The sequence below is a fragment of the Hyla sarda genome, chromosome 10 (genome assembly GCF_029499605.1).
Source record: "Hyla sarda isolate aHylSar1 chromosome 10, aHylSar1.hap1, whole genome shotgun sequence".
Taxonomy (NCBI): Eukaryota; Metazoa; Chordata; class Amphibia; order Anura; family Hylidae; genus Hyla; species Hyla sarda.
Window position 1 is genome coordinate 137,207,215 of NC_079198.1, and position 21,861 is coordinate 137,229,075.

Genomic DNA, 21,861 nt, shown 5'->3' on the forward strand with positions numbered 1-21,861 from the left:
TTATCTTTAACAAGAACCTCTGACATGTTGTGTTAGGGTGGGTTTTTCGAAAGGAAGTCTTATATAAAGATGGCGGAAGGCTGAGGCTGCTGGGAGTCAAGGCCAAGTAAATAGGCTCTTGAGTTTCAATGCAAAATCTGTACCAACCCCTCCCCAATGTAACAACTGTGTCACTGTTGTGGAGAAACCTCTGGGGCCCTTAAGCTCTGGGGCCACCAAGTTCGACTACACTCACTACTTACCCCTATAGCTAGGACCCTATATGAATCAATTCAATAATATGTTGACCCATAAACAGCCCATAAACTGGAGCTTCACATCATTGCACATTGACCATGGGTCTGGACCTCCATATTCATTGGGATTTGGTATTGTATTTACTGGGTTTTTAATAGGACCTGGTTTGGAGGTGGTGGTGGTGTTGTGGGTGGTCAACTGACCAGTATGTGCCTCCATGTTGAGTTTTAGGAAAATGGGTGGTATGAGAACCATCACCATTTGGTTAATTGGTTGCTTTTCCATGTGACAGTTTTGATACCTGCCCTAGAGCATGGCCTTGTCAATGCTAGAGCCTTGTTAATGTCAGAGGAGAATAGGCAGACTGGTTTGAGACAGCAGAAAGGCAACAGTTACTAAAACAACCGACGGTTTCAACCAGTCTGCAGAATACCACTAACCCCACAACACGTCTAACCTTGAAGCAGATGGGCTACAGCAGCAGATGATCACACAGAGTGCTGCTCCTGTCAGGAAGCTGAGGCTGTTATTCACACAGGTCAACAAAACTTGACAATGGAAGATGGAAGAACGTTCCCTGGTCTAAAGAGTCTTCATTCCAGCTGTGACATTCAGATAGCAGGGTCAGAAATTGGTTTAAACAACATAAAGCATGGATCCATCCTGCCTTGTATCAGGTTCAGGCTGGTGGGTGTGTAATGGTGTGGGGGACATTTTTGGGCCCCTTAGTACCAATTGAGCCTGGTATAAACCCCACAGCCTACCTGAGTATTGTTACTGACCATGTCCATCCCTCTATGACCACAGTGAACCCATCTTCTGATGATACTTCCAGCAAGATAATGCCCCATGTCACATGACATCATCTCATACAGGACAATGAGGTCACATGACATCATCTCATACAGGACAATGAGGTCACATGACATCTCATACAGGACAATGAGGTCACATGACATCATCTCATACAGGACAATGAGGTCACATGACATCATCTCATACAGGACAATGAGGTCACATGACATCATCTCATACAGGACAATGAGGCCGCATTACATCATCTCATACAGGACAATGAGGTCACATGACTTCATCTCATTCAGGACAATGAAGGTCACAGGACATTATCACATACAGGACAATGAGGTCACATGACATCATCTCATACAGGACAATGAGGTCACATGACATCATCTCATACAGGACAATGAGGTCACATGACTTTATCTCATACAGGACAATGAGGTCACATGACTCCAATGGCCTCCACAGTCACCAGATCTCATCCTATAGATCACTGCTGGAATGTGGTGGAACCAGAGATTCTCATCATGGAGCCAACAAATCTACAGCAACTGTGTGATGTCATCATGTCTATATGGAAGAACTGTGTGATGTCATCATGTCTATATGGAAGAACTGTGTGATGTCATCATGTCTATATGGAGGAACTGTGTGATGTCATCATGTCCATATGGAGGAACTGTGTGATGTCATCATGTCTATATGGAGGAACTATGTGATGTCATCATGTCCATATGGAGGAACTGTGTGATGTCATCATGTCTATATGGAGGAACTGTGTGATGTCATCATGTCCATATGGAGGAACTGTGTGATATCATCATGTCTATATGGAGGAACTGTGTGATGTCATCATGTCCATATAGAGGAACTGTGTGATGTCATCATGTCTATATGGAGGAACTGTGTGATGTCATCATGTCCATATAGAGGAACTGTGTGATGTCATCATGTCCATATGAAGGAACTGTGTGATGTCATCATGTCTATATGGAGAAACTGTGTGATGTCATCATGTCTATATGAGGGAACTGTGTGATGTCATCATGTCTATATGGAGAAACTGTGTGATGTCATCATGTCCATATGAAGGAACTGTGTGATGTCATCATGTCTATATGGAGGAACTGTGTGATGTCATCATGTCCATATGGAGGAACTGTGTGATGTCATCATGTCCACATGGAGAAACTGTGTGATGTCATCATGTCTATATGGAGGAACTGTGTGATGTCATCATGTCCATATGGAGGAACTGTGTGATGTCATCATGTCTATATGGAGGAACTGTGTGATGTCATCATGTCCATATGGAGGAACTGTGTGATATCATCATGTCCATATGGAGGAACTGTGTGATGTCATCATGTCCATATAGAGGAACTGTGTGATGTCATCATGTCTATATGGAGGAACTGTGTTATGTCATCATGTCCATATAGAGGAACTGTGTGATGTCATCATGTCCATATGAAGGAACTGTGTGATGTCATCATGTCTATATGGAGAAACTGTGTGATGTCATCATGTACATATGAAGGAACTGTGTGATGTCATCATGTCTATATGGAGGAACTGTGTGATGTCATCATGTCTATATGGAGGAACTGTGTGATGTCATCATGTCCATATAGAGGAACTGTGTGATGTCATCATAACCATATGGAGGAACTGTGTGATGTCATCATGTCTATATGGAGGAACTGTGTGATGTCATCATGTCCATATGGAGGAACTGTGTGATGTCATCATGTCCATATGGAGGAACTGTGTGATGTCATCATGTCCATATGGAGGAACTGTGTGATGTCATCATGTCCATATGGAGGAACTTTGTGATGTCGTCATGTCCTTATGGAAGAACTGTGTGATGTCATCATGTCCATATGGAGGAACTGTGTGATGTCATCATGTCCATATGGAGAACTGTGTGATGTCATCATGTCCATATGGAGGAACTGTGTGATGTCATCATGTCTATATGGAGGAACTGTGTGATGTCATCATGTCCATATGGAGGAACTGTGTGATGTCATCATTTCTATATGGAAGAACTGTGTGATGTCATCATGTCCATATGGAGGAACTGTGTGATGTCATCATGTCCATATGGAGAACTGTGTGATGTCATCATGACCATATGGAGGAACTGTGTGATGTCATCATGTTCATATGGAGGAACTGTGTGATGTCATCATGTCTATATGGAGGAACTGTGCGATGTCATCATGTCCATATGGAGGAACTGTGTGATGTCATCATGTCTATATGGAGGAACTGTGTGATGTCATCATGTCCATATGGAAGAACTGTGTGATGTCATCATGTCCATATGGAGGAACTGTGTGATGTCATCATGTCTATATGGAGGAACTGTGTGATGTCATCATGTCCATATGGAGGAACTGTGTGATGTCATCATGTCTATATGGAGGAACTGTGTGATGTCATCATGTCCATATGGAGGAACTGTGTGATGTCATCATGTCTATATGGAGGAACTGTGTGATGTCATCATGTCCATATGGAGGAACTGTGTGATATCATCATGTCTATATGGAGGAACTGTGTGATGTCATCATGTCCATATAGAGGAACTGTGTGATGTCATCATGTCTATATGGAGGAACTGTGTGATGTCATCATGTCCATATAGAGGAACTGTGTGATGTCATCATGTCCATATGAAGGAACTGTGTGATGTCATCATGTCTATATGGAGAAACTGTGTGATGTCATCATGTCCATATGAAGGAACTGTGTGATGTCATCATGTCTATATGGAGGAACTGTGTGATGTCATCATGTCCATATGGAGGAACTGTGTGATGTCATCATGTCCACATGGAGAAACTGTGTGATGTCATCATGTCTATATGGAGGAACTGTGTGATGTCATCATGTCCATATGGAGGAACTGTGTGATGTCATCATGTCTATATGGATGAACTGTGTGATGTCATCATGTCCATATGGAGGAACTGTGTGATATCATCATGTCCATATGGAGGAACTGTGTGATGTCATCATGTCCATATAGAGGAACTGTGTGATGTCATCATGTCTATATGGAGGAACTGTGTGATGTCATCATGTCCATATAGAGGAACTGTGTGATGTCATCATGTCTATATGGAGAAACTGTGTGATGTCATCATGTCCATATGAAGGAACTGTGTGATGTCATCATGTCTATATGGAGGAACTGTGTGATGTCATCATGTCTATATGGAGGAACTGTGTGATGTCATCATGTCCATATAGAGGAACTGTGTGATGTCATCATATCCATATGGAGGAACTGTGTGATGTCATCATGTCTATATGGAGGAACTGTGTGATGTCATCATGTCCATATGGAGGAACTGTGTGATGTCATCATGTCCATATGGAGGAACTGTGTGATGTCATCATGTCCATATGGAGGAACTGTGTGATGTCATCATGTCTATATGGAGGAACTGTGTGATGTCATCATGTCTATATGGAGGAACTGTGTGATGTCATCATGTCCATATGGAGGAACTGTGTGATGTCATCATGTCCATATGGAGGAACTTTGTGATGTCGTCATGTCCTTATGGAAGAACTGTGTGATGTCATCATGTCCATATGGAGGAACTGTGTGATGTCATCATGTCCATATGGAGAACTGTGTGATGTCATCATGTCCATATGGAGGAACTGTGTGATGTCATCATGTCTATATGGAGGAACTGTGTGATGTCATCATGTCCATATGGAGGAACTGTGTGATGTCATCATTTCTATATGGAAGAACTGTGTGATGTCATCATGTCCATATGGAGGAACTGTGTGATGTCATCATGTCCATATGGAGAACTGTGTGATGTCATCATGACCATATGGAGGAACTGTGTGATGTCATCATGTTCATATGGAGGAACTGTGTGATGTCATCATGTCTATATGGAGGAACTGTGCGATGTCATCATGTCCATATAGAGGAACTGTGTGATGTCATCATGTCCATATGGAGGAACTGTGTGATGTCATCATGTCCATATGGAGGAATTGTGTGATGTCATTATGTCCATATGGAGGAACTGTGTGATGTCATCATGTCTATATGGAGGAACTGTGTGATGTCATCATGTCCATATGGAGGAACTGTGTGATGTCATCATGTCTATATGGAGGAACTGTGTGATGTCATCATGTCCATATAGAGGAACTGTGTGATGTCATCATGTTCATATGGAGGAACTGTGTGATGTCATCATGTCCATATAGAGGAACTGTGTGATGTCATCATGTCTATATGGAGGAACTGTGTGATGTCATCATGTCCATATGAAGGAACTGTGTGATGTCATCATGTTTATATGGAGGAACTGTGTGATGTCATCATATCCATATGAAGGAACTGTGTGATGTCATCATGTCTATATGGAGGAACTGTGTGATGTCATCATGTCCATATGGAGGAACTGTGTGATGTCATCATGTCCATATGGAGGAACTGTGTGATGTCATCATGTCTATATGGATGAACTGTGTGATGTCATCATGTCCATATGGAGGAACTGTGTGATGTCATCATGTCTATATGGATGAACTGTGTGATGTCATCATGTCTATATGGATGAACTGTGTGATGTCATCATGTCCATATGGAGGAACTGTGTGATGTCATCATGTCCATATGGAGGAACTGTGTGATGTCGTCATGTCTATATGGAGGAACTGTGTGATGTCATCATGTCTATATGGAGGAACTGTGTGATGTCATCATGTCCATATGGAGGAACTGTGTGATGTCATCATGTCTATATGGAGGAACTGTTTGATGTCGGGGGCCATCTTGGTTTTGTTGTCACTTTATCACCTACATCTCTTCCCTTCCCCCAGAACACTAGAGGAAGAGACACTACACCAGTGTTTCCCAACCAGGGTGCCACCAGAGGCTGTCCAGGCATGCTGGGAGTTGTAGTTTTGCAACACCTGGAGGCACCCTGGTTGGGAAACACTGCACTACACGTACCTCAGCCTGATGTCATTGTTTGCAAGAATTGATCCCCGTTTCCACTGCCTAATCCCAGTATTTGGCACAAAGACATGGCGGTGTAATATATATCTGAGAAAAGTTGATGTATCACTATGTAATGGACTGCGGTAGAAATAATAACAAACCACCACAAAAAAGCAATATTTCCTTATTTAAAACATGGTCGGCTTTCTCGCAACCTGTGATCGAATCATTTTTTAAGCTCCTAAAAGTCAATATGGAATAAATTTACTTTATGCAGCGAACACACAAATCAAACAAGGGGGGGGGGGGAACGGTGAACTATGGCGCGATGTGATGTAATGAAAAAACTTCATCTTCCCAAACGTGGAGCCTGAGAAACAAATTAGGGGACGTCTGTTATTGCTTGTATTTGTTATCCGCTCCAAAACTGAAGAAGAGAGCGAGCTTATTAACTTTTATTATTATTAATGATTTAATAACTCGCCGTAATCAGTCGTGACGGAAAACACGCGGCAGGCGCCAGAACGCCATGACTCAGATTGCCCGATAAGACACTCGTATGCAGGTATGAGGGGGATAAGTAGTCCGTTCTGGCTCCCCAAGTGCTCCAATACATAATGTAATATACGGTACTAATACCGGCCATAGATGGCAATATAACGTGTAGGTCACTGTCCCGGGATCGGACGGTCGGGGGATGGAGTCCATCATTTCATTAGGATTAATTCATCACAATTCTCATCAAAATTTACATGAATAGACTTCAGGCTCCAATGAAGGAATTCACAAATGATATTCTATGAAAGCTACGAAGACACATAATGAAGACAAAGAGACAATTAACAAGGAATTATACTAAGTGTTTTGTGTGGCAATAAGATGCAGTGTTATATTTATGACATTTGTGCCAAGGTATGTGTGGAATGGTGCCCTCATTAGACCTGGTATAAGCTGCAATTGCACTTTCCTGGTCCATACAAGTGGTTGTCGAAAAACGTAGGTAGCTACTATAATTCTGTCCTATGTATAAGAATATAACTGCTATAATACCGACCCCTATGTACAAAAATATAACTATAATACTGCTCCTATATACAAGAATATAACTACTATAATACTGCCTCCTATATACAAGATAATAAAATACTATAATACTGCCTCCTATATACAAGAAAATAACTACTATAATACTGCTCCCTATATACAAGAATATAACTACTATAATACTGCTCCCTATATACAAGAATATAACTACTATTATACTGCCTCCTATATACAAGAATATAACTACTATAATACTGCTCCTATATACAAGAATATAACTACTATAATACTGCTCCTATATACAAGAATATAACTACTATAATACTGCCTCCTATATACAAGAAAATAACTACTATAATACTGCTCCCTATATACAAGAATATAACTACTATAATACTGCTCCTATATACAAGAATATAACTACTATAATACTGCCTCCTATATACAAGAATATAACTACTATAATACTGCTCCTATATAAAAGTATATGACTACTATAATACTGCTCCTATATACAAGAATATAACTACTATAATACTGCTCCTATATAAAAGAATATAACTACTATAATACTGCTCCTATATACAAGAATATAACTCTTCTCATACTCTTCCTATATACAAGAAAATAACTACTATAATACTACCTACTATATACAAGAATATAACTACTATAATACTGCCCCTATATACAAGAATATAACTACTATAATACTGCCTCCTATATACAAGAATATAACTACTATAATACTACCTGCTATATACAAGAATATAACTACAATAATACTGTTCCTATATACAAGAATATAACTACTATGATACTGCTCCTATATACAAGAATATAACTACTATAATACTGCTCCTATATACAAGAATATAACTGCTATAATACTGCTCCTATATAAAAGTATATGACTACTATAATACTGCTCCTATATACAAAAATATAACTACTATAATACTGCTCCTATATACAAGAATATAACTACTATAATACTGCTCCTATATAAAAGAGTATAACTACTCTAATACTCCTCCTATATACAAGAATATAACTACTATAATACTACCTGCTATATACAAGAATATAACTACTATAATACTGCCCCTATATACAAGAATATAACTACTATAATACTGCTCCTATATACAAGAATATAACTACTATAATACTGCTCCTATATGCAAGAATATAACTACTATAATACTGCTCCTATATACAGGAATATAACTACTATAATACTGCTCCTATATACAAGAATATAACTACTATAATACTGCTCCTATATACAAGAATATAACTACTCTAATACTCCTCCTATATACAAGAATATAACTACTATAATACTGCTCCTATATACAAGAATATAACTACCATAATACTGCTCATATATACAAGAATATAAGTACTATAATACTGCTCCTATATACAAGAATATAACTACTATAATACTGCTCCTATATACAAGAATATAACTACTATAATACTGCCTCCTATATACAAGAATATAACTACTATATTACTGCTCCTATATACAAGAATATAACTACTATAATACTGTTCCTATATACAAGAATATAACTACTATAATACTGCCTCCTATATACAAGAATATAACTACTATAATACTGCTCCTATATACAAGAATATAACCCGTTGAGGGTTATATTTTTGTATTTACCTTTGTACTTTGTTTTATTGTTGTTTAGACAAATAATATTTATGTTCTGCTGATAGAATCCTTGAATTCCGTCTGCATCTGATTTGCCAAATTACTTCTAAAGTTAATGATCAGGATTTTTCCGCCTAGATTAATTGTGTAATGGTTTGGCGGTGTAATGTTGTAGCGGTGTCTTATGGGACGGCTGATCTGTCAACAACACCAGACTGAGATAGTGAAGCAGACAGACATTGATCTGGAGTCTGCACCGTGAATGGTTAAATACAGGTTATTTTAGGCAATTCTAGAACCTTCATACATTCAACTAATGAAATATCAGGGATGGGTAATTTAAGCCAATGGAATGTATAGTTTATCAGTACAGACGGATGGATAATCTATGCTGCACGTCTGAAATTAATTATTGTGGGTATATAGCAATATGTACTGCAGCCTGCAGCTATACACGGTAATATATGAATGTAGAGGCTCAGCTCTAGTGTAACATCTCTCGCAGTATTTGGGATATACTATGTATACTGTATATAGGAGGCAGTATTCAGAAGAGCCGGTCCACAGTGTATTTTATGCTGCAGATCCGCAGCCGAAGGACCGCTGCAGGGTGCCTTTAGATGCGCATGCGCGATGTACTTGCACACATCTAGGCCACTCCCCCTGCTTCCTGAGCTAGGCCAAGAGCAGCCACGATGTGCGAGTATACTGCGCATGCACATGGCGACTCGCACATCGCAGGGTGTCTGCTTGTAGAGCAGTATTGCCGCTCCGAACAGGCACATCTAAAGGCACCATGTATCGGTCCACTAGTGGCGGATGCGCAGCATAAAATATGCTGTGGATCCGCTCGTCTGAACGTACCCTTATTGTAGTTCTATTCTTGTATATAGTAGCAGTATTATAGTAGTTATATTCTTGTATATAGGAGCAGTATTATAGTAGTTATATTCTTGTATATAGGAGCAGTATTATAGTAGTTATATTCTTTTATATAGGAACATTATTATAGTAGTTATATTCTTGTATGTAGGAGCAGTATTATAGTAGTTATATTCTTGTATATAGCAGCAGTATTATAGTAGTTATATTCTTGTATATAGGAGCAGTATTATAGTAGTTATATTCTTGTATATAGGAGCAGTATTATAGTAGTTATATTCTTGTATCTAGGAGCAGTATTATAGTAGTTATATTCTTGTATATAGGAACAGTATTATAGTAGTTATATTCTTGTATATAGGAGCAGTATTATAGTAGTTCTATTCTTGTATCTAGGAGCAGTATTATAGTAGTAATATTCTTGTATATAGGAGCAGTATTATAGTAGTTATATTCTTGTATATAGGAGCAGTATTATAGCAGTTATATTCTTGTATATAGGAGCAGTATTATAGCAGTTATATTCTTGTATATAGGAGCAGTATTATAGTAGCTATATTCTTGTATATAGGAGCAGTATTATAGTAGTTATATTCTTGTATATAGGAGGCAGTATTATAGTATTTATATTCTTGTATATAGGAGGCAGTATTATAGTAGTTATATTCTTGAATATAGGAGCAGTATTATAGTAGTTATATTCTTGTATATAGGGGCAGTATTATAGTAGATATATTCTTGTATATAGGAGGCAGTATTATAGTAGTTATATTCTTGTATATAGAAGCAGTATTATAGTAATTATATTCTTGTATATAGGGGCAGTATTATAGTAGTTATATTCTTGTATATAGGAGGCAGTATTATAGTAGTTATATTCTTGTATATAGGAGCAGTATTATAGTAGTTATATTCTTGTATATATGAGCAGTATTATAGTAGTTATATTCTTGTATATAGGAGCAGTATTATAGTAGTTATATTCTTGTATATAGGAGCAGTATTATAGTAATTATATTCTTGTATATAGGGGCAGTATTATAGTAGTTATATTCTTAAGTGTTTTTATGTGGGGTTTTAACACTGCAGTTTTCCCTCTCTACAATGACTATCCTCCCATCATCCTCTAGGGTTGGTTTGTTCGGCCGCCCTGACATTATGTGATGTTTCTCGCGTTCAGATCAGAGCATCTTTCAGTATACCGTTATATATTTTACGTCCTCTTATTATGTTTCTGCCAGGAACAAATAATTCTTGCTTAGATTTCCAAACAGAGAGAATTGTTTGTTTAATGATAGAATAATTGTGGTGCCAGCGCCGAATTATTGACTCGTTTTGTGACGGCAATAAAACTGTGATCAATTTGGTTTCCCCTCCACCCTCCTATTATTTTGCTGGGACTTGTCATGCACATATATGCCTCATTAGAATGAATATGGAAGTGGATGTAACTAGTAAGCCTTGTCCTTCCGAGCTGATGTTCCCTCTTAAAGGGGTACTCTGGTGTAAAAAAAAATGCTTTCAATTCAATTGGCGCTAGAAAGTTAAACAGATTTGTAATTTACTTCCTTTTAAAAATATTAACCCTTTCCAGTACTTATCAGTTGCTGTATGCCCCAGAGGAAGTTGTGTCGTTCTTTCCAGTCTGACCACAGTGCTCTCTGCTGACACCTCTGTCCATGTCATGAACTGTCCAGAGAGGTTTCCTATGGGGATTTGTTCCTGCTCTGGACAGTTCCTGTCACAGAGGTGTCAGCAGAGAGCACTGTGGTCAGACAGGAAAGAATTACACAGCTTCCTGTCGAGCATACAGCAGCTGATAAGTAATGGAAGGATTAAGATTTTTATATAGAAGTGAATCACAAATCTGTATAACTTTCTGGCACCGGTTGATTTGAAAAAAAAAAAAATCCCCACCGGAGTGCCCCTTTAAACCAGTGATCTCCAAACTGCGGCCCTCCAGATGTTGTGGCTCAATTCATATCTATGGTAGTACACAGCCGTCACGCCTCTTTCCATAGACATCAATGGAGGGGGAATGGAGTTTGCTCTGTGCATTGGATGACTGGGGTGCCGCGCCGGAGGTTGAGGGGGTCCCAGCGGCCAGACCCCAGCGATCAGACATATTTTCCCCTATACTTTGATTAGGGGATAAGATATTTAGAGACAGAGTACTTCTTTAAAGGGGTTCTCCACTGCTAGACATTTTATCCCCTATCTAAAGAATAGGGGATAAGATGTCTGAATGCGAGGGGCCCAACAGCAGGACCCCTGTGATCTCCCGCAGTACCCGGCTATCTAAACAAACGCCAGGTTCCTGCCGCAGTGATCGTGACATCATGAGGGGGGCATGGCCATGACGTCACGATCACTGCCATTGGCTCCGAGCGTTCTGAATAAAATGTTCAAATCGCTGTATCGCCGTATTCGTACTGACTGTGTAATACTCCATTTTCCCAGCAGGGGTCACTGTAGGGAAAATGAGCAGCTGCATGAATCTTTCATTACTATTTAGTTCAGCGGTCTCAAACTGTGGGCCTCCAGATGTTGCAAAACTTCAACTCCCTGCATGCCCGGACAGCCAACGGCTCTCCGGGCATGCTGGGAGTAGTGTTGCTCGCGAATATTCGCAATGCGAATATAGCACTATATATTCATAATTACAAATATATAATTTTTTTTTTCACAGTACACATCACAGTGATCATCCCTCTCTGCTTCCAGCTTGTGTGGTGTAAAGAAGGCTCTAATACTATTGTGTGAGACTGGCGTGCGCATTTTCGCTTACGCTAATTTTTGTATATGCAAATTTTCGCATATGCTAATTCTTACATGCTCATTTTTGCATATGCAAATTTCCGTATGTACAAATTTTCGCATATGCAAGTTTTCTTATATGCGAAAATAAAACGTGAATATTACGAATATGTGAATTTAGCGAATATATGACGAATATTCGTACATATATTTGCGAAATATCGCAAATTCGAATATGGCCCATGCCGCTCAACACTAGCTGGGAGTTGAAGTTTTGCAACATCTGGAGGGCCACAGTTTGAGACCCCTGATTTATATGAAGTCCATCTGAAAAGGAGATGGCGTCATATAAATACATGATATATCTGAGATTCCATAGATCAGTAATAATATTAAAAGACGTTCTATTTCATGGGTGTAATTTAAAAAATGTGGTTTTCTCCATGTCAAAAAAAAAAAAAAAATAAAAATCTAATTTCTGTTTTGAGTTTGAAAGGATATGGGGTTTATAGTGAGGTTCCAGGGAGGGGGTGGGGGATATATTGAAGTGATAATAATGCTTCTTTATATTGTATTGTATTGTATTTATATTGTATTTTTTGATGGAAAACAATAAAAATAATAATAATAATAATAATAATAATAATAAAATTCAGCATTGGATACTAATGTCAATAATGACTGATGCGGTTGCTAAGAGTTATGAAATACATTGTGTCCATAGAATAACTATTAACCAGGACTCAAGTCCTCCAGGAATGCATGGGAACAGAGTTCCTGCACTTTTTTCACAGCAGGAACACTGTTCCCATTAGCAGGAGTCCTATAGGACTAGCCCATGAGTGGAAATCTTGGGTGAGTTCCCACACTTTTGTTCCCAGGAGTTGACCACTGCTATTAACTCATCATATACCGGAGGCCAGCAGATCCAGCTGAGGATGACACATGACCCAGGCTGCTCCTTGTTACAATGTATCTGTAAAAAACCGTGCCGTATCCTGTGCCAACAAGTGGCGACGCCATATCAGCTTGATCCTTACAGCTTGTGATAAGTGGGGCAGCGCCATCACCGCCATCTAGGGTGCGACATTGACATTTATCAAATGTCTTCTTTAGCTCGAAGGCCAACGCATTGTCGCAGGGCCGGCTGACATCACTTCGTGTTTATCTTCTCAATTAAAGGGGTACTCTGGTGGAAAACATTTTATTTTAAATCAACAGGTGCCAGAAAGTTAAACAGATTTGTAAATGACTTCTATTCAAAAATCTTTACCCTTCCAGTACTTATCAGCAGCTGTATGCTACAGAGGAAATTCTTTTCTTTTTGAATTTTTCTTTTTATCTTGCCCACAGTGCTCTCTGCTGACACCTGATGCCCGTATCAGGAACTGTCCAAAGCAGGAGAAAATCCCCATAGCAAACCTGTGCTGCTCTGGACAGTTCCTGACACGGACAGAGGTGTCAGCAGAGAGCACTGTGGACAGGACAAAAAAGAAATTCAAAAAGAATAGAATTTCCTCTGTAGCATACAGCTGCTAATAAGTACTGGAAGGGTAAAGATTTTTTAATAGAAGTAATTTACAAATCTGTTTAACTTTCTGGCACCAGTTCATTTAAAAAAAAAAAAAAGTTTTCCACCGGAGTACCCCTTTAAGCTTGCCTTAAAGTGAATCTATCACAGATATAAAGCGCAGGCAGCCATGTTTAAAGAATAATCTAGAGGCTCATGTGTATGACTGTGCTTACCTGTTTAAGCTGATGTTGCAGGCTTGTTTATTATTTTTTTTTTTAGCCATATTGATTTATTTTAAAACAGAAATTTTTTCCTGATGTTGCCTACATTTCTCATAAAGCCTCTGGCTTTGCAGAGAGAGGGGGTGGAGTCTGATCACTGCACCTGGTCATTTAGTTAGGCTGCAGGTGCTGGAGATCACCCAGATGAACTGATTAGACTCATACGTGTGTTTGGGTCACTTTATGGGTTTCTTAGAGAAATATTCCCATGAAGAGAAATGTATTTGACCTATAATCATAATTATGGCATTTAAATAAAAAGTTTTAATGTCCTTATGCCGTGTTAGCATCTTGACTTTTTATTACATTTTGCACACATTTTTTATATAAATTACATATGTTTCTCAACTGCAATAAAATTTGCACTTTTGCACAATTTCTGCCATTTTGAGACATTGTACAAAACAAGCATAAAAAAAGCCAATGTGCGAACACAGATTTAGGAGAGGAGGTGTATAACTACTATATATCCTGATCCCATAGAAGTAGCAGCAGTATACAGATAGAGCTGGAGGGAGGTGTATACCACTATATATCCTGATGCCGTAGAGATAGCAGCAGCAGTATACAGATAGAGCTGAAGGGGGAGGTGTATAACTACAATATATCCTGATCCATAGAGATAGCAGCAGTATACAGATAGAGCTGGAGGGAGGTGTATGCCACTATATATCCTGATCCCTTAGAGATAGCAGCAGCAGTATACAGATAGAGCTGAAGGGGGAGGTGTATAACTACAATATATCCTGATCCATAGAGATAGCAGCAGCAGTATACAGATAGAGCTGAAGGGGAGGTGAATAACTACTATATATCCTGATCCCATAGAGACAGCAGCAGTATACAGATATAGCTGAAGGGGAGGTGAATAACTACTATATATCCTGATCCCATAGAGACAATAGCAGTATACAGATAGAGCTAGAAAGGAGGTGTATAACTACTATATATCCTGATCCCCTAGCAACAGCAGCAGCATACAGATAGAGCTAGAGAGGAGGTGTATAGCTACTATATATCCTGATCCCATGGAGATAGCAGCAGCAGTATACAGATAGAGCTGGAGGGGAGGTGAATAACTACCATACTATATACACTGAACCCATAGAGACAGCAGAAGTATATAGATAAAGAGGGGAGGGGAGGTGTATAACTACTATATATCCACATCCCATAGAGATAGCAGCAGCAGTATGCAGATAAAGCTGGATGGGAGTTGTATAACTACTATATATCCTGTTCCTATAGAGATAGCAGCAGCAGCAGAATACAGATAGAGCTGGGGAGAAGGGGTATAACTACTATAGATCCTGATCCCCCAGAGATAGCAGCAGTATACAGATAGAGCTGGAGTGGACGTGTATATCTACTATAATCCCACTTGTGTACATTGCTTGTCTCTGTCCTAAAACAAGGTAATATTCATTGTAAAGCAGCATTGGCCGAGAAGGGGAATGTGCATCCTGAGCCTCCTGATTCATGGTTATAATAACACTCAGAGAACAGTCAGATTACGGAGGCCAGCGCTGGTGGAGTTGCTCTTTACGAATCCTCCAGTACATGAAGCTATGGAAAATAAATGTGACGAGCGGCGTCTCTGTCCCAGACATCCCATATGGTGCAGCTTATAACACAAAGCCATTAGTCCGACACATATATACCCATGTCTCATCCTGTAAGTCTACAAAGCAGATGTTCTATCAGGAGGCGGGGACAGGAGACAACGTCACAGTATACGGATGATTCTCTTATCTCTTCTATCTCTACAGGCGAATGTTCTATTTGTATACTGAGCGGAATGTTATTTACTACCGCCATAGTGATGGATGAAGAAACAAGTGTTCTGTTTATGAAAACTGCTGTAATTTACAGATCTGTATCCACCCCGGACACATGTCCAGATAGGATGGTATTAACGTAATTATTTACTGGTACATAGGGGGCTGTATACACGTGCACATAGGAGCAGTATTATAGTAGTTATATTCTTGTATATAGGAGCAGTATTATAGTAGTTATATTCTTGTATATAGGAGCAGTATTATAGTAGTTATATTCTTGTATATAGGAGCAGTATTATAGTAGTTATATTCTTGTATATAGGAGGCAGTATTATAGTAGTTATATTCTTGTATATAGGAGGCAGTATTATAGTAGTTATATTCTTGTATATAGGAGAAGTATTATAGTAGTTATATTCTTGTATATAGTAGCAGTATTATAGTAGTTATATTCTTGTATATAGGTGCAGTATTATAGTAGTTATATTCTTGTATATAGGAGCAGTATTATAGTAGTTATATTCTTGTATATAGGGGCAGTATTATAGTAGTTATATTCTTGTATATAGGAGGCAGTATTATAGTAGTTACATTCTTGTATATAGGAGCAATATTATAGTAGTTATATTCTTGTATATAGGTGCAGTATTATAGTAGTTATATTCTTGTATATAGGAGCAGTATTATAGTAGTTATATTCTTGTATATAGGAGCAATATTATAGTAGTTATATTCTTGTATATAGGGGCAGTATTATAGTAGTTACATTCTTGTATATAGGAGCAGTATTATAGTAGTTATATTCTTGTATATAGGAGCAATATTATAGTAGTTATATTCTTGTATATAGGAGGCAGTATTATAGTAGTTATATTCTTGTATATAGGAGCAGTATTATAGTAGTTCTATTCTTGTATATAGGGAGCAGTATTATAGTAGTTATAGTGTTGTATATAAGAGGCAGTATTATAGTAGTTATATTCTTGTATATAGGAGCAGCATTATAGTAGTTATATTCTTGTATATAGGAGCAGTATTATAATAGTTATATTCTTGTATATAGGAGCAGTGTTATAGTAGTTATATTCTTGTATATAGGAGGCAGTATTATAGTAGTTATATTCTTGTATATAGGAGCAGTATTATAGTAGTTATATTCTTGTACATAGGAGCAGTATTATATTCTTGTATATAGGAGCAGTATTATAGTAGTTATATTCTTGTATATAGGAGCAGTATTATAGTAGTTATATTCTTGTATATAGGAGGCAGTATTATAGTAGTTATATTCTTGTATATAGGAGCAGTATTATAGTAGTTATATTCTTGTATATAGGAGCAGTATTATATTCTTGTATATAGGAGCAGTATTATAGTAGTTATATTCTTGTATATAGGAGCAGTATTATAGTAGTTATATTCTTGTATATAGGAGGCAGTATTATAGTAGTTATATTCTTGTATATAGGAGCAGTATTATAGTAGTTATGAATTCGGGTAGAAAAACAGACATGGTGCACATCTACAATCTTGTATAATGATCTGATTGCTTCTCAGCATAATATCAAAAACTAACAGGTTGTTATTATACATTTTTGATCAAAAAGTACAAGCCCACTCGCCACGTCAAGGCCACCTATTTAGAGTGGGTCCCTAACGTCCCTAGCATAAAATGGCGCAGCACCGAGCGGCGACCACCACCGCCGCGACACCAATGCCCACAGGGGGGAACGACCCACCGGCAGAGCGGAGCAGATCATTATACAAGATTGTAGATGTGCACCATGTCAGCTTTTCTACCCGAATTCACACTGTGATTCTATCCCCTCCTTTTTCTTTGTTTTAACATGTGCTGCACTCTTCCCCACCCCCTCAGCCCAACCCTATATAAGCAGTAGTTAGCTACACAAGGGCCATTTCTTTCCTAGCTGCCTCCTAGTCTGACTGGGAGAGTATGGTAAGTGAGCTATTATATCCCTGTTCACACTGGTGTGGTGCTGTGCGGTGTCCGTTACCGCCGTGGCGCCGTGTCTGCGGGGGGGTGCGGCCCATAGACTGGTTTGAGTGGCATTGGGGCTGCTCTGCCGGTGGGTCGTTCCCCCCCTGTGGGCATTGGCGTCGCGGCGGTGGTGGTCGCCGCCCGGTGCTGCGCCATTTTATGCTAGGGACGTTAGGGACCCACTCTGGATAGGTGGCCTTGACGTGGCGAGTGGGCTTGTACTTTTTGATCAAAAATGTATACTAACAACCTGTTAGTTTTTGATATTATACTGAGAAGCAATCAGATCATTATACAAGATTGTAGATGTGCGACCATGTCTGTTTTCTACCCGAATTCACATTATAGTAGTTATATTCTTGTATATAGGAGCAGTATTATAGTAGTTATATACTTGTATATAGGAGGCAGTATTATAGTAGTTATATTCTTGTATATAGGAGCAGTATTATAGTAGTTATATTCTTGTATATAGGAACAGTATTATAGTAGTTATATTCTTGTATATAGGAGCAGTATTATAGTAGTTATATACTTGTATATAGGAGCAGTATTATAGTAGTTATATTCTTTTATATAGGGGCAGTATTATAGTAGTTATATTCTTGTATATAGGGAGCGGTATTATAGTAGTCATATTCTTGTATATAGGAGCAGTATTATAGTAGTTATATTCTTGTATATAGGAGCAGTATTATAGTAGTTATATTCTTGTATATAGGGGCAGTATTATAGTAGTTATATTCTTGTATATAGGGAGCGGTATTATAGTAGTTATATTCTTGTATATAGGAGCAGTATTATAGTAGTTATATTCTTGTATATAGGAGCAGTATTATAGTAGTTATATTCTTTTATATAGGAGCAGTATTATAGTAGTTATATTCTTGTATATAGGAGCAGTATTATAGTAGTTATATTCTTGTATATAGGAGCAGTATTATAGTAGTTATATTCTTGTATATAGGAGCAGTATTATAGTAGATATATTCTTGTATATAGGGGCAGTATTATAGTAGTTATATTCTTGTATATAGGGAGCGGTATTATAGTAGTTATATTCTTGTATATAGGAGCAGTATTATAGTAGTTATATTATTGTACTTTTTTTTTTTGGTTGTCAGTCCACAAGTTTGGTTCTTCCATAAGGATCACAATAATTCACCCACCCAATAACTCAGAGCCTATAAAGTATCGTCCTTACTTATCTCTGATATTACATTAACATCTGGATTCATGAATATTCTAATGGTGACAGCTGTTTTGCGATTCGCTCTATGGTGGACAGTCAATCACGACGACATCGCTGGAGTAATAAAAATGGCTGAAGACGTTGAATCACTTTTCTGAGATTTACCACTAACCAAAATCTAAACTAAATTCCCAAGGGCCTCAGGAACGGTATTAAATATTATGCGCTTCCCAGATGTCCCTCCTCTCCTTGGATCATTGGAGTGGTGGGTGCCAAGGTCATATGTCCACACAGACATTACTGGACCCACAGCTATTGCATACTCTGTGGTAGTTACACCACTGTTGCTGAAAACTAATGTCACCGCCACTAACTTAAAGGGGCACACTGACATTAGGTGAAAAAAAAACCCTACAGGATTATATAGCATTGATCTTAGTTCTACAATTCCTGGGTGTACTTCGGGGTTAAGCAACTGCACCATACTACAATTCCCAGAATGCATTGCTTTTTCTCAGCTCTTCCTCCCACCCTGCCTACTCCCCTTTCACAGCCCTTCTACCAGTTCCCCATCCAGAGCTGCTGCAGAATATCTTATCTTCACGGCAGATTATTGCACATAAGTGAGGTTGCAGCACCTTCTGTAGTCATTAATTGTCTGCTCCTCTGTCTATGCTATTGCTGAGCACAAGGCAGCATAGTGTAACCACACCTCATTCTTAATAAATGTCCCAGTAAAGTTATATAAGTACATCTCTATATGACAGGGGGATGGTGGTGTAGGATGAAGGGGCCGGTAAGAGGTAATGACATCATTCAGGAGGCGGGGCTAGATCGCAGAGACAAGATCCAGCCATGTCTTTTGAGAAAGCAGATAATGATGCATCATCTCAGGAAAAAGGAAGGAGCCGGGGAGCTGCTGAGAAAACACCACAATGACAAAGAAAAGACTACACAACTTCCTGTCAGCAGAGGAGGAGGAGCCAGGGAGCTCATAAACAACACCACACTGACAATGAGTGGACTACACAACTACCTGTCAGAAGATTGGGGGGATCCAGGGGACTGCTCAGACATCACCACATTTACAATGAGGGGACTACACAACTTCCTGTCAGGAGAGAAAAGGAGCTAGGGAGCTGCTGAGACAACACCACACTGACAATGAGTGGACTACACAACGAACTGTCAAAAGATTTGGAGGATCCGGGGGACTGCTGAGACATCCCCACACTTACAATGAGGGGACTACACAACTTCCTGTCAGGAGAGAAGGAGGAGCTAGGGAGCTGGTGAGACAACACCACACTGACAATGACAGGACTACACAACTTTCTGAAACTGGTAAACCATCTAAGTGGAGTACTGCCAGTAACTCTGACTCCAGAAGAGAAGAGGTGGAGGTGTTTCCCAACCAGTCGGCCTCCAGCTGTTGCAAAATTACAACTCCCAGCATGCCATGCCATGCTGGGAATTGTAATTTTGCAACAGCTGGAGGCACACTGATTGGTCATAGTGTACAGTACACATTTATGTTTGCACCAGGTGTTGTGTTGAATAATCCAAGTTGCTGAACATTATGAGTCCCGGGTGGGTTGTTCTGGTTTGTTATTTTTTTAAACACATAAAAGAAAGTTCTAACCTGTTCTTATTAGCGACATGACGAATTATCATCCGTTCTGCCAGCAGAGAAGTAAAGTAAAAGAATGTAATATTTTATGATAGAGCCTAAGATTTAGTGGTGTTATAACTCACAAGAGCTTTTCAAGCAGGCGCTAAAATTTGTCTTTGTTAGACAAACATGAGTAATGTGCACAATTTTGTGTATTATAAATGAACATGTTAAATGATCGATAAGATATATCGTAGTATAGTAAAGAGAGGGATATGGGATGTCTGGAAATTATACTGTGCATAATGAGCCTAAAAAAACTGTTATCACTTCCATAGTCTTCTTTACAGCAGCTGTATTGTCCAATATGGATAAGAATATAACTACTATAATACTGACCCCTATGTACAAGAATATAACTACTATAATACTGCTCCTATATACAAGAATATAACTACTATAATACTGCTCCTATATACAAGAATATAACTACTATAATACTGTCCCCTATGGATAAGAATATAACTATTATAATACTGCCCCCTATATACAATAATATAACTACTATATTACTGTCCCCTATGGATAAGAATATAACTACTATAATACTGCCCCCTATATACAATAATATAACTACTATAATACTCCTCCTTATATACAAGAATATAACTACTATAATACTCCTCCTTATATACAAGAATATAACTACTATAATACTGCTCCTATATACAAGAATATAACTACTATAATACTGCTCCTATATACAAGAATATAACTACTATAATTCTGCTCTTATATACAAGAATATAACTACTATAATACTGCTCCTATATAGAAGAATATAACTACTATAATACTTCTCCTATATACAAGCATATAATTACAATAATACTGCTCCTATATACAAGAATATAACTGCTATAATACTGCCTCTATATACAAGAATATATCTACTATAATACTGCTCCTATATACAAGAATATAACTACTATAATACTGCCTCCTATATACAAGAATATAACTACTATAATACTGCCCCTATATACAAGAATATATCTACTATAATACTGCTCCTATATACAAGAATATAACTA

General features: G+C 38.3%; 1 protein-coding gene across 8 annotated transcripts in view; it reads right to left on the reverse strand.

The window, feature by feature from the left end:
• Positions 1-21,861, reverse strand: part of LOC130293821 (calmodulin-binding transcription activator 1-like) — a 1,711,968-nt gene that overhangs the window by 138,373 nt on the left and 1,551,734 nt on the right. The gene's annotated exons all lie outside the window — the stretch shown is intronic.